This window comes from Microcaecilia unicolor, chromosome 8 (assembly GCF_901765095.1).
Source record: "Microcaecilia unicolor chromosome 8, aMicUni1.1, whole genome shotgun sequence".
Classification (NCBI taxonomy): Eukaryota; Metazoa; Chordata; class Amphibia; order Gymnophiona; family Siphonopidae; genus Microcaecilia; species Microcaecilia unicolor.
This window is the reverse complement of record NC_044038.1, coordinates 128,772,451-128,786,355: the sequence shown is the minus strand read 5'-3', so window position 1 is coordinate 128,786,355 and position 13,905 is coordinate 128,772,451.

The window sequence follows — 13,905 nt, the reverse complement described above, 5'->3', positions numbered from 1 at the left end:
GCTGTTTAAACGGTAATCCTCAACTACTTTATTGTCCAACATTTGTTCCAAGTCCACCTATGTGCGATACAGGGCTGGGGCTGGGCATCCAGAAGCCGAATCACTGGCTGCTGTACCTCTCTCCTATCCTCATCCTCTTCCCTCGGTACACCATCTTCACGGTCCTGTAGAAAGTGCAGGAAGAAACCTTCATTCATGTTTTCTGCTCCAGGGGAATGTAACCACAAAGTACATGTGGAAGACAAAAGCACATGATGCACTCACAAACACATTTGTAAACCATAGGCTTCTATTGTAGCGCTTTTTTCATTGGCGAGAAAACAATCCTATAAGCCTTTGTGGCACTGTGCCATTATAAAGAAAAGTATAGACGGACGTCATATTTTGCGCACCCATCAATGTGATGTCACATGGGTTTTTGTTTTTTTGATGGATACCATGACAACTTTCACATCCCGGGGAGAGGCGTCTACTAATGTTTATGAATAATACTTCAGAAGTACCACAGATCTCTGTCAGGAGGTTTTTAAAATATGCTACTACAGTTTCACCTCCTGTTAACTATTGTTTAACCAAAGACCTCAACGGTTCCAGTTACTGAAATAGATCTCAAAAACAGTAAGGTTTATGCATCCACTTCCTCATCGGTCTAAGGTGTTAATGATTTTTTAATTTTTATTTTCTCTTTCCTTTTTTCTTTTCTTTATGTTGTAATCAAAAATTTCTCAATCTATTGAGCAAGAATACTCAACTTAAGGCGAAACAGCCTGTCGGACTAAATAATCCCCTGGCTGAGAGTTCCTGTATTCATCTAAAGATGAGTATTCTTGCTTAATTCATCTTATTGAACGGTGTTATTTATAAATAGATTGTGAAATTTTTGATTACAACATAAAGGAAAGAAAAGAACAAAGGAAAGAGAAAATAAAAATTAAAAAAATCATTAACACCTTAGACTGATGAGGAAGTGGATGCATAAATCTTACTGTATTTGAGATCTATTTCAGTAAGTGGAACTATTGAGGTCTTTGGTTAAACAATAGTTAACAGGAGGTGAAACTGTAGTAGCATATTAATGTTTATGTGCATGTATGAAGGCCACGTGTGTAGCTTTTGTTTCAGGAAGGAACACAACTGTGTGTGCCATGGACGTTCCTCCACAACATGCTTCAGCCTTTTTTTTTTTTTTTAAAGTTCCAGGACAACTTTTTTACAGTTTCTTTTTTTAGGGTTCCATGACAACTTTCACGCTGCAGTGTGTGTGTGTGTGTGTTTATTGTTCATATGTTCATGTATAAAAGGCATGTTGTGGATGATGGATGAACATCCACAACATGCTTTAGCCTTTTTTTTGTTCCATGACAACTTTTTCACAGTGTTACATGCGGGACACATGCACGTGGCATATTTAACACACAAATACTGCTCTACTGAGAAGTCGCTGTCATGCTACCACAGCTCCAGACCTCCCGAAAAATTTCACAGATAAAGGTAGGCGCTCCTTTCTGTGCATCACTTGGAATGCACATTTTAATACTAATCAGTTCGTTGTCATACATTTGCATAAGATTATCGTTGGCTGCTACCGCGAACAGTAAGATCAACACAGAACCCCTTTGTGCACTACTTGCTAAATAACATGAATGCTAAACTGGCTAGAATCAGTCTAAATCAGACGTTACAAGCATGGTAAGCTTTGTGCATCGGCCCCTAGGTGGCACCCTCATGCATCTGCTTTGTTGTTCAAATATTAATAAATAGCCTGTCTAACTTCATAGATTTTTACAATAATGTATCTTTGGTTGACAATTAGAGAACCAAATCATAATGACTTTGAAGTGGAAGAACACTCACATAATGTGGTGACACCTCAGCTATTTATTAAAACAAACCTCACTAAAGATGGTAAATCTGGCTGACTCAGAAGACAAATGCACCATTTTCAAGGTTGGCACAGCATATGATAGATCTTTTATACTTTAATGAATGCGTCTATGTGCTTAGAAAGATGATAGTTTTTTTTTTTCATTTAATCAGTTCCATGTTGAATTAACTGTTCACATCTCTCTGAGGTTAACAGGTGAAGGGAAACTAAGTTGCCCTACAAATACAACTATGCACAAACAATCCTGGAGAGCTGCATACATAATGATAAATTTGAGAAGTCTTAACTCTGCAAGTGAGACAAAGTTATTGCCAGGGTGGCAAATTATCTAGATAGTGGCCACTATCTGGCCACTACCTGTCTTAGGTTATTCAGATAGTGTTGGATATGGCACATTATCTGGATCTGAACATTTTTTTTTCTAATCAATATCTGGATACCATGGATGGTGACCGTTATACTCTGATATTCAGCGCTGATATCCATATTTGGCCATAAGTGAATATTTATATTTAAATGGTGTAGTTGGCTTTTAAAAGAAACTCTGACCACTGAATTTAACTATTACCTCGACTATTATCATTATCATCCTAATTTGCATAGCATATACCAAATCTATGCAGCACAGTGGAGATTCCTCTAAAGCTAGTAAAGACAGACAAACAATGAAAAACAAGTAGGAGGCATTGGATAAGATAGCAAACATTCATTGTGGTTCTCCCCTTGCAGGTAGTGGTCCTGATTTGTGGATCAAACTACCAAATAGTATCAGAACGACCAAATGCTCAATCCAAAAATTTATTTGCATGATTCTTGGAATGAGGATATCCAGAGAAAGTGATTCAGAGAGCATTTTTTGAGAGCTAGGGGGTCCTTTTACTGAGGTGCGCTGAAAAATGGCCTGCGCTGGTGTAAACACATATATTGGGTGCATGTAGGTCTATTTTTCAGCGCACCTGCAAAAAAGGTCTTTTTTTTTGCTGAAAATGGACGTGCGGCAAAATGAAAATTGGTGTGCGCTCATTTTAGGCCTGAGACTTTACCGCCACCCATGACCTAGCGGTAAGGTCTCATGTGTTAACTGGGTGGTAATCATGAGCGCACATATAATGCCAATTACTGCCCGGTTAGCACTGTGTGACGGAAAAGAAAAAATATTTTATGGCGCATGTAGCGGATGTGGGTCAAAAATGAAATTACCACCTGGGCCACGCGGTAGCCAGGCAGTAGTTCAAAATGGATGCGCATAGTAAAAGGGCCCATAGATTTGCTCAAAAAGATCTATTATGTTACCAACAATATTAAATATAAATATAAATATAAATATAAATATTTATTTATTTATTTATTTGTAACATTTGTATCCCACATTTGCCCACCCACTAGCAAGCTCAATGTGGCTTACATATTACCGTAAAGGCGATCGCTAAGTCCGGTGGGGGTAAACAAAAATGATTTGAAGTAAGGGTCAGGTAATGGGAGGGTATTAAGGTACAATAAGGGTCAAAGATAGTAAGGAACATATAACCTACTATAATAAAACTCACCCTCAACGTTCTGAAGACAACGTTCTGAAGTCACTCTGTCACTCCCTGAAGGGTTCATGGATTCATGGTGGTGAAGCCACAACACTGACCATGTCTCTCTGCCCCGCCCTCGCATGACGGACCAATCAGAAAAAACACCCTCAACATTCTGAAACACAAAGGACCATCACAACACCGTTCCCAGGCAACACTAGGCAACGGACCAATCAGAGGAAACTACGTGACAGTAAGGGAGGAGCATTCCCCAGCAGAATGGCTCATTATCTGTGCAGCACGGAGAGCACAGAACCACCGCTGGAATGAGAGAAGAATATTCCTGCTGTGGGTATGTGCAAAAATAGACCGGGGGGGGGGGGGGGGAGAGAAATTTTTAAATGCCTAATGCCAGTACTGAAGAGTGCCAAAGGGCCTATAGCACAGACTATATTTGGGATCGCTTGACATGGAGTCAGAGGAGCCGGAAAACAACGTGCCCGTCACCATCTGGGACGTGGGCAAACAGGATAAGCTGTGGCTCAGCTGGAAGGATTACCCGCGACCCAGGCAGCAGCAAACAGCGACCAAGGACAGCACAGCACATCCCCCAACCCCCAAGCAAAAAACAAAACAAAACAAAAAAAGACACACATCAACAACCTGCACACACACCGCACCCTCACACACTCACACACACACACACACAAACACAAAATAACTCTGTGACACATACACACACACACACAAAAAGCCACATGCTAGCGCCCGTTTCATTGGTTTCGGAAACGGGCCTTTTTTACTAGTGTCCAATACAATCTAAGGTTTTGTTGTATTGCAGAGTTGAGGCATTTAAGTTGGGTCGGTTGAGTAGGCCTTGTAGAACAGGTAGGTCTTTAATGATTTCCTAAAGTTTAGATGGTCATAGATCGTTTTCATAGTCTTTGGTAATGCATTCCACATTTGTGTGCCTAAATAAGACAAATTGGATGCATAAGTTGATTTATATTTGATTCCTATGCAGCTTGGATAATGGAGATTCAAATAAGTACGTGATGCTCTGGTCCTGTTTCTGATTGGAAGATCTATCAAGTCAATCATGTACCCTGGGGTTTCACCATAGATAATCTTGTGGACCAAAGAGCAAATTTTGAAGGTAATATGGTCCTTGATAGGGAGCCAATGCAGTTTTAATCGGAGAGGTTTGGCGCTATCAAATCGTGTTTTGCTGAATATCAACCTGGCAGCTGTTTTTTGGGCTGTCTGGAGTTTCTTCATAAGCTGTTCTTTACATCCTGCATATAATCCATTGCAGTAATCTGCGTGGCTCAGAACCATAGATTGAATCAAGTTACGGAATATTTCCCTCAGGAAATAAGGTCTTAGACATTTAAGTTTCCACATAGAATGAAACATCTTCTTTATCATGGAGTTAACTTGGCTCTCTAGTGTAAGGTAGCGATCAATTGTAAAACCTAAAATTTTGAGGCTATCAGAAATAGGAAGAGAATGATCAGGAGTGTTTAGGGTTGCGGATTTATAATTATTGTACTGGGATGAGAGGATAAGACAATGTATTTTTTCGGTGTTTAGTTTCAATTGAAATGAGTTTGCCCATGAGTCCATGATGTTCAGACTTCACATGATATCGTTGGTGATTTCAGAAAGGTCGTGTCTGAAAGGGATGTAAATTGTGACATCCTCTGCATAAATGAACGGGTGAAGACCTTGATTGGATAAGAATTTGTCCAGAGGGGACATCATTATATTGAACAGTATTGGTGATATGAGACTGATAGATTAGTTGCAGTACTTCCTTTTTCTCACCATGAGCTTGAAAGTTACAGAGTTAATATATATTCATTGGAAGGTGCTACAGATATATGATCATTTTGAGGAACATCAAATTTGTGCATTTAAGCAAAATAAGACATTAGGAGAACATTTGTCTTATAGATGTTAAATTATTTGGATACATCTGAGATGGTATTAGAACAATGTGATAAGTGCCAATAGTGTTCTTTAACTATAGAAGGAATGGATAGGGTGTGTCCATCCACATCACAACGTTTAACATCTTGTTCACATACATTTAAGAATATTGTATATATTATTGTTTGCCCCTGTAATTTGATATACGCGGGGTGATCAACCAGATCAGTGAAAACTCGTCTAACAGAATATAAATCAAGGATCGTAAATACGATTATGTCTGCCCCTTTGGTTCAACACTGGTTGGATTATCAACATTCTTGGCAAGATTTTAAATGGTGAGTGATTTGATAGTGTTCAACTAGGGTGGGCAAGCTGAACAACTACTCAGTTATAAGAAACAATGCTGGATCTATCAACTGAAACCTATACATCCTTTTGGATTAAATGCAGAACTGGAATGGTGGTCACTAGTGTGAACTTCCACTTAGGAATTGTGAAAAATTAAATAACAAGGACTGTCTGGAAATTGTGATGTTGTGTCCAACCAATGATGTTTCTGTTTGCTGATCACGTGATGACAGAGTTGTATTTTAGGGCGGCACAAAAACCTTGCCGCCATCTTAGCTGTTGCGAAGTTATGCTGCAAGAATGCTATCGTATGTTTTGTCACTGTGAAGTTTATTTTTGAACGTGGAAAGATTTTAATGTTTGATATTTCTAATTTCAGCAGACTGCTACCCTGAGGAAGTATGTGAAACCTGACCATGTTGGCAGTAGGTCCATTCTGATAGCAGCATAAGCTAAACATCATTTGGAAGTAATTGTGTTTTAAGCAAAATAGATATTAAATCAAAAAATAAACCAAAGTAAAGTATGAAGTATATTATCAGGACCAATGATGACTGGGCATTGATTGCTTAAGAAAATTGAAGATGCTGTCTAATTGCCATATTTTCAGATGGTCCAAATTTTTTTTTCTATTATAAATAGTAACCCTATATTATAAGCAGTGACATTTGAATTGCTATAGTAAATAAATTTCTGCTGGGAATATTTGTATTACTGCACGCATGAAAGCAGAATTAGAACAAGAGGGGACAGCCGCAGCTGAATGTAGGTGCTCCAGCAAGAGAAAGAAGCAGCCACCATTGAAGTCAAAGCCACGGCCCTGGAAACGGGTATAAGGCAGGATGGCGGGGAGAACCAGCTCAGACACATAATTGCAGAAGATTCTGCCCAGTGAGCAGCAGCATATGTGAAAGTTCACACGGAATCACAGAGTCACAGTCTGACTCAGAAGAGTCATCAGATTCTGAGCAAGCACATTCCTCTAGACCAGAGTCTTACTCACCTGAGAGGAGCAAGCCAAAGGCAAAGTATGCCATGGAAGCGAGCCATTTGAAGATAAATCGCTGTTCCTTCTGTAGCATTATTACGGAAAGAACAGCAATTTATCTTCAAATGGCAAACTGTATCACCCAGGGGTTTAAATAAGGAGACTGAATGGCCATAAAATGAGAGAGGGAAAGTGTAGGAGTTTAATAGCGCATGCGCCAGCGTTCTGCTAGTGTTTGTGGAAGAGAGAGAGAGAAGCAGTCTCCATTGCAGGTCAGCCAACAATGTATTTGATATTTACAATGTAAGACTGATATATTTTTTTCCTTTATAGTGATACAGTGGAGGTTAAAATCATTATGGTTCATTTTTAGCTAACGTTCTCCTAATGACGCCATTCATGGTGAAACATGCCAGCATGTAGAGGATGAAGAGGAATTAAACGACTGAAGACGAGTCACAGGAATGAGCACTTTTTCATGGAACACTATTTTGAGTGCAGTTTAAAGAACCCAATTCAGGAGCGGGGAGAATTGATTATTGAAACTGCACGAAGGATAAACCACACCTACATATAAGTTGAACTTTGACAACAGAATATCCATAGATTAGTTGAATTATTTATATTTCTTTACATATTATTATTATTTTTTTGTTTGAAGTGAATACGATGCTGTCATTATTTATTTTGCAATTTCTTTTTTCTATTGATGATTTTTATTGATGTATCTATATATATTTTTTATTGATGTATTTATATGTTTTTATTAATAGACCCCTGAGGCAGGCGCCTTTTTTCACGGCCCGTGTCGGGTCTTTGGTTAATAAAGTACTCCTGTTGTCCCATTCTTGAAGGCCCAGTGTTGCTTTTTTCTTTTTAGTTTCTCTGATTGTATACTGTATTACCCTCTCTGTCTGTACTATAATTACTGGTGAGGGATGGCCTTTAAGAATTGGGACAACGTGTTGAGTTATCCGGAAGAAAGGCTGCACAACTTCCTGCAAGAACCAGCATTTTTTGAAGAGGAGGATGAGGAATCCCTTCAAGATCAATGGAATCAACTCATTGACCTTAGACAAAACTCTGTCAGATGTGAATTACATTATGCAACATTAATTCAATATTGTAGAGTTCAACGTATTCCAAGAGGTCTCAGAATTAATAAGGAACCTCAGCTCTTTAGAGACAACAAACCTTTTATTGAAAAATGGTGCTCTATTTTAAATAAGTGCTCTCTCGATCTAATGATACTCCTTATTGAAACATCTAAAGAAAAATTGGATGACAACAAAAATGAAATAAAAGATAAAACAGATATTCTTAAACGTGAAGATCCAAACTTTGATAGCAATGTCACAGCACTCGATGCTAAATTAGATAGCTATAAAAGGGATATTAAAAAGACTAAATATGACAAATATAAAAGGGATGAAGAAGACTATAAACACGGTTTTGTGTATCCATGGGTCAATAAGATCAAACCCCCATCAATCAGAAATAAGAAAAGATATCAAAGAAAACCGTCAGTTAACTTATACACCACTGAGGATCGTATGATGGAAAGAAATCCAGAGGAAGGTACAAGTTACAACAGAGAAAGAGCACGCAAAAGAATATGAAATGACTCAGATGAACTCTTCATCTCACCATGTTCCACTCCCATCAATGATTCTACCATGATACCAGGTAAGCAAAGTAGTTCCACTTTTTTAGACACACTATGGGATTCAAAATTCAAAAAGAAAAAAGAAGAGAGATATTACTCTCAACATCCACAGTATCAACAATACAAGACCAGAGAAAGGTACCAGGAGCACGAACACCATCCGATTCCCAGGATGGAATTTCGAGGAAGAGGGAGAGGACGCGGCAGAGGAAGGGGCAGGACATATTACCAACGTCATCAATCACACAGGAATTAGATATTCCAATTATCAACCTGTCAACAAAAACCTTAACTAACGCAGAAATCTCAGTTCTCAGAAAAGGATTAAAATTTGTCCCCTCATGCAACTATGACCCGTTACAGACAAGAATTGACTTGAACAAATTTGAAAGGAAACTTAAGATCCAACATTTTTTTGGGGACAACTCCACCAATCCAGATCCCTCCATTGTCAAACCTCCATCAAAATGGCTTCCCCCGGGACCCACTGACCCAATTATATCAACATTCAATCAATGTGTTCTTAGAGATATCGAGATATTAGAACATAAGTACATAAGTACATAAGTACATAAGTACATAAGTAATGCCATACTGGGAAAAGACCAAGGGTCCATCGAGCCCAGCATCCTGTCCACGACAGCGGCCAATCCAGGCCAAGGGCACCTGGCAAGCTTCCCAAACGTACAAACATTCTATACATGTTATTCCCGGAATTGTGGATTTTTCCCAAGTCCCAAGTCCAAAAGAAGAAAAGACAGTTCTACAACCTCTCTACAGCTGAAAACAAAGCATTACATGACCTGAAAACCAATGAAGAGATTACAATAAAACCAGCAGACAAGGGAGGTGGAATAGTCATTCTTAATACAAGTGACTATATCAGAGAAATCAATCGTCAATTATGTGACACTCAATATTACCAAAATCTGGATAATGATCCAACAGAAGAACTTCAAAAAGAAATTAATTTTTGGGTCAATTTTGGGTTTGACTCGGGATACCTCACCAACAAAGAAAGAGACTTTCTTATTACAAAACATCCTACAACTCCTGTCATATATACCTTACCTAAGATTCACAAGTCTCTAATCGATCCCCCAGGAAGACCGATAGTATCAGGTATAGGCTCAGTTTTGGAGCCCCTCTCTATTTTCGTGGATACCTTTCTAAGACCCTTCATCCCGCAAGTAAAATCTTATATCAGAGACTCCTCCCATGTGATCAATTTCTTAACAGAATATGATGATGACCTTTCAGAATTAACCATGGTCACCCTGGACTTGGAATCACTCTACACTAATATCTCACACCAACCGGTTTTAGACATTATCACTGATGTACTAAATGATAGAGACAACAATCTTAGAGTACCTACGACTTTCATCATTCAGCTGGCATCCATAGCATTGCAAGAGAATTTTTTCAGTTTCCAGAATTCTTTTTACAAACAGATAAAAGGCACAGCGATGGGAGCAAGCATGGCTCCCGATCTGGCAATACTCTACATAGCTTTTTTTGAGCATCAACACCTGGAAGATCACCCCTTTAAGGAGGAGCTCAAGCTATGGAAACGCTATATAGACGATATTCTTATCCTCTGGAAAGGAAGCACCGCTAGACTTGAAGAATTCCACGGGTGGTTAAATAACCTCAATCCACACTTACACTTCTCTATGAAATATGATAAAAAAGAAATACCATTTCTAGACATCCTCATTAAAAAAGATACACATCACTTCGCAACAACGATATATAGAAAACCGACTGACAAGAACCATTTTTTGCATTTTCAGAGCTTTCATAACAGAAGTCTGAAAAAGAATTTACCATATTCACAATTTCTCCGATTAAGAAAACTTTGCAGTAACTACAATGACTTTGAAAATCAAGCAATACCCATGATGGAGAGGTTTCTTTCAAGAGGCTACCCTGAGACACATGTTAACAAAGGACTCAATATGGCAAGAATGTCAAATAGAAACACATTGCTACAAGGCCAAACACAAAGAAAAAATCCTGACATAGTATGCAGCCTTAGATTTTCAAACCTGTCATCCGATATACAAAGAATTTTGAGAAGACATTGGCACATCTTAGAGAACCTAGACTGCTTCAAGAACAAACATCTAACTGTAGCACACCCGAGAAACAGAAACATCAAAGAAATTGTAGCTCCCTCTGCCTTGCCCATCACAAGATCAATAACTAATCCTCCAACTGGACATAAATCATGTGGATCATGTTCGGTATGTGCATCTTCTATGAACATCAGTACTTTTATACACCCTATCACAATGAAGCATTATCCATTGAACCACTCATCAGATTGTAATACAGAGGGTGTAATCTATTTAATCTTATGTCCTTGCAACCTGATTTATATAGGAAAAACAATTCGAAAAGTGAAAACCAGAATGATAGAACATAGAAGCAATATCAGGCGTATGGACACTTCGGCACCATTGGTAAACCACTGTCTGGAACAATCTCACAGCTTCGCTGACCTCCGTTTCTGTGTCTTTAAAGTCATATCAAAACCGTGGAGAGGTGGAAACTTAGACTCAATGCTACTAAAACAAGAGCAAAAAACTATTTTCCAGCTAAATACATTATATCCAGTAGGACTCAATGCAGAATTGGATCTAACAGTTTTCTCTTGAATTTTTAATTTTTATTTATTATTTTTTCATAATTATTATTACTTTTTTCGCATCCTTTCTTCCCCCTTGTTTCAATAAGGAATATCAGATTAATAGACTCATCTATAATTACTTCACAAAAATACCATTTATCCCTTATTTCATCATCATTCCATGAAGCATCGTATCCAATCTTTTATGTATCAAAATATGACCTCTGATCATTGTTCTATCTTATTATTTTTTCTACTTCAGTATTCTATTATCTCTTCTTTCTAAATACATATATCATGATTGAAATCTTCCTTATAACTCTTTCTTCATATAATACGTTTGATTAATACTTTGATTTTTACTAAATTAAAAATTTCCTCCATTATTTATATTCATTATGATATGCAATATATGTTTCATCACATTTATTCATGCTATATTATCTAATTGACTTTATTTTCATTGATGTTTAGCAACCTAAATTAAGTACATTTATCAATAGAAAACTATGTTTATGGTTACAATTGTTTCACAATTGCATTATAGCTGTTCATGTTAAAATATAATCATATGCTGTACTGATAATCATTACATTTGCAAACGCCATGCCTGACAGCTCCCCAAATGGTGCTCTGTCTCTTTTACAACTCACTTCCGTATTAGAAAATGTGACGTCATCACGTTAACGTCTTTATGACGTTCACGCAACCCTTCACAAACGTCTTTTCCTTGGCGTTCTCTTTTTGCCGCCTTTTTCGCCAGTTTATATAGAAAGGACCAGACACCAAATACCCATTTATCTCTCTGGACCAAGCAGGAGAAGGCTCCCTCGCCGGAGCCCGCTTTTTTCGCGCTATAGCGAAATCAACGCAAGTCACCCAGGCTTTTTAAAGGTAAGAGATTTTATTAATCAGTCCAATCGGCGGTTTTTTCGCCTTTGGCGTTTCTTTTTCTTTCCCATTTCTTATATATGTCCAAAGCATGGTATCTGTAACAAGTTAACCAAATATCGGAATTCCCCTTTAATTACTAAGGAGCGCTCCATCAATCATTAGGAAAGGCACTGCTATTTCTGCACGCTATATAATTAGATACCTTTTCTTGAGGGGGCCATGAGCACTTGCCAGTTCCCCTTCAAACATATATATAATCCTTCAACTTTTATATATTTTAAACTCCTGTTTATTCATTTTGTAGGCACTGACAACCTCAATTCCGAACGATTGCTATATTTACAAATTTGGAAAGAGAGATTTTCTTTACACATACACATTGTTAATCATACCGATGACGTTGCAGCCATTGCACATAATAAGATCGGATAAACCACATTATCTTACTTAATAGAACCACTATATGATATATGCTTTCAACAAAAAACATTATCAATTTTTACAGTTTTGGAAGTATATTTGTGTATATATATCTATGTATCTATATATGTGTACGTCCATCACCATTACAAAAATTTTTTAAAAAAACACAACCTTTTTTAAAACATTACTACATGTCTGCCCATATCTTAAAATTGGTTGACATTACGCCAGCTTATATTTTAAAACATAATTTATCGAAGCTATCTCTATGATTATCATATGGTTGCTGGAAGATTAAAAAAGTCTTTAAACTTTTAAATTAATATAATTTTCTGTAATATCAACGTTGTATTTTTTATATTTCTTTACATATTATTATTATTTTTTTGTTTGAAGTGAATACGATGCTGTCATTATTTATTTTGCAATTTCTTTTTTCTATTGATGATTTTTATTGATGTCTATCTATATATATTTTTTATTGATGTATTTATATGTTTTTATTAATAGACCCCTGAGGCAGGCGCCTTTTTTGGCGCCGAAACACGGCCCGTGTCGGGTCTTTGGTTAATAAAGTACTCCTGTTGTCCCATTCTTGAAGGCCCAGTGTTGCTTTTTTCTTTTTGGTTTCTCTGATTGTATACTGTATTACCCTCTCTGTCTGCCATTCATGGTGAAACATGCCAGCATGTAGAGGATGAAGAGGAATTAAACGACTGAAGACGAGTCACAGGAATGAGCACTTTTTCATGGAACACTATTTTGAGTGCAGTTTAAAGAACCCAATTCAGGAGCGGGGAGAATTGATTATTGAAACTGCACGAAGGATAAACCACACCTACATATAAGTTGAACTTTGACAACAGAATATCCATAGATAAGTTTGATTAGTTTGAATCATTCCAGAATATAATTGTTTATCTACTGTGGATTGTGGATATTGGCAGGGTGGTGGATGCTGATTCACTATATTTAAAGAAAAGCACAAAAAGATATATGTGAGAGGTTTCTATGGATGTTCATTATCAAATTTTAACTGCCAGACCCTCAGCCATTCTTCTAATGCTTGGAGATCCCTTCTCAATGTTTCTACTCCCTCCAGGGTATCCACTCTATTGGCTATCTTTGTGTCATCCGCAAAAGGGCAAACCTTTGCTTCTAACCCTTCAGCAATATCTCTCACAAATATATTAAACAAAACTGGCCTCAACACCGACCCCTGAGGCACTCCACTGCTCGTCTTCCTTTCCTCTGAGTGGATTCCATTTACCACCACCCTCTGCAGCCTGTTGGTCAACAAGTTTTCTATCCAGTTCACCACTTTGGGTCCTAAGTTCAGTCCTCTCAGCTTATTCATGAGCCGTCTGTGAGGGACCATATCAAAGGCTTTGCTGAAATCCAAGTAGATTACATCTAGCACGTGTCCTTCATCCAGTTCTTTGGTCACCCAGTCAAAGAAGTCAATAAGATTCGTTTGGCAGGATTTTCCTTTGGTAAAGCCATGTTGCCTCGGATCACATAACCTGCTGACTTTAGAAAGTTAACTATCCTGTCTTTCAGCAGTGATTCCATTATTTTTCCTACCACTGATGTGAGACTTACTGGCCTGTA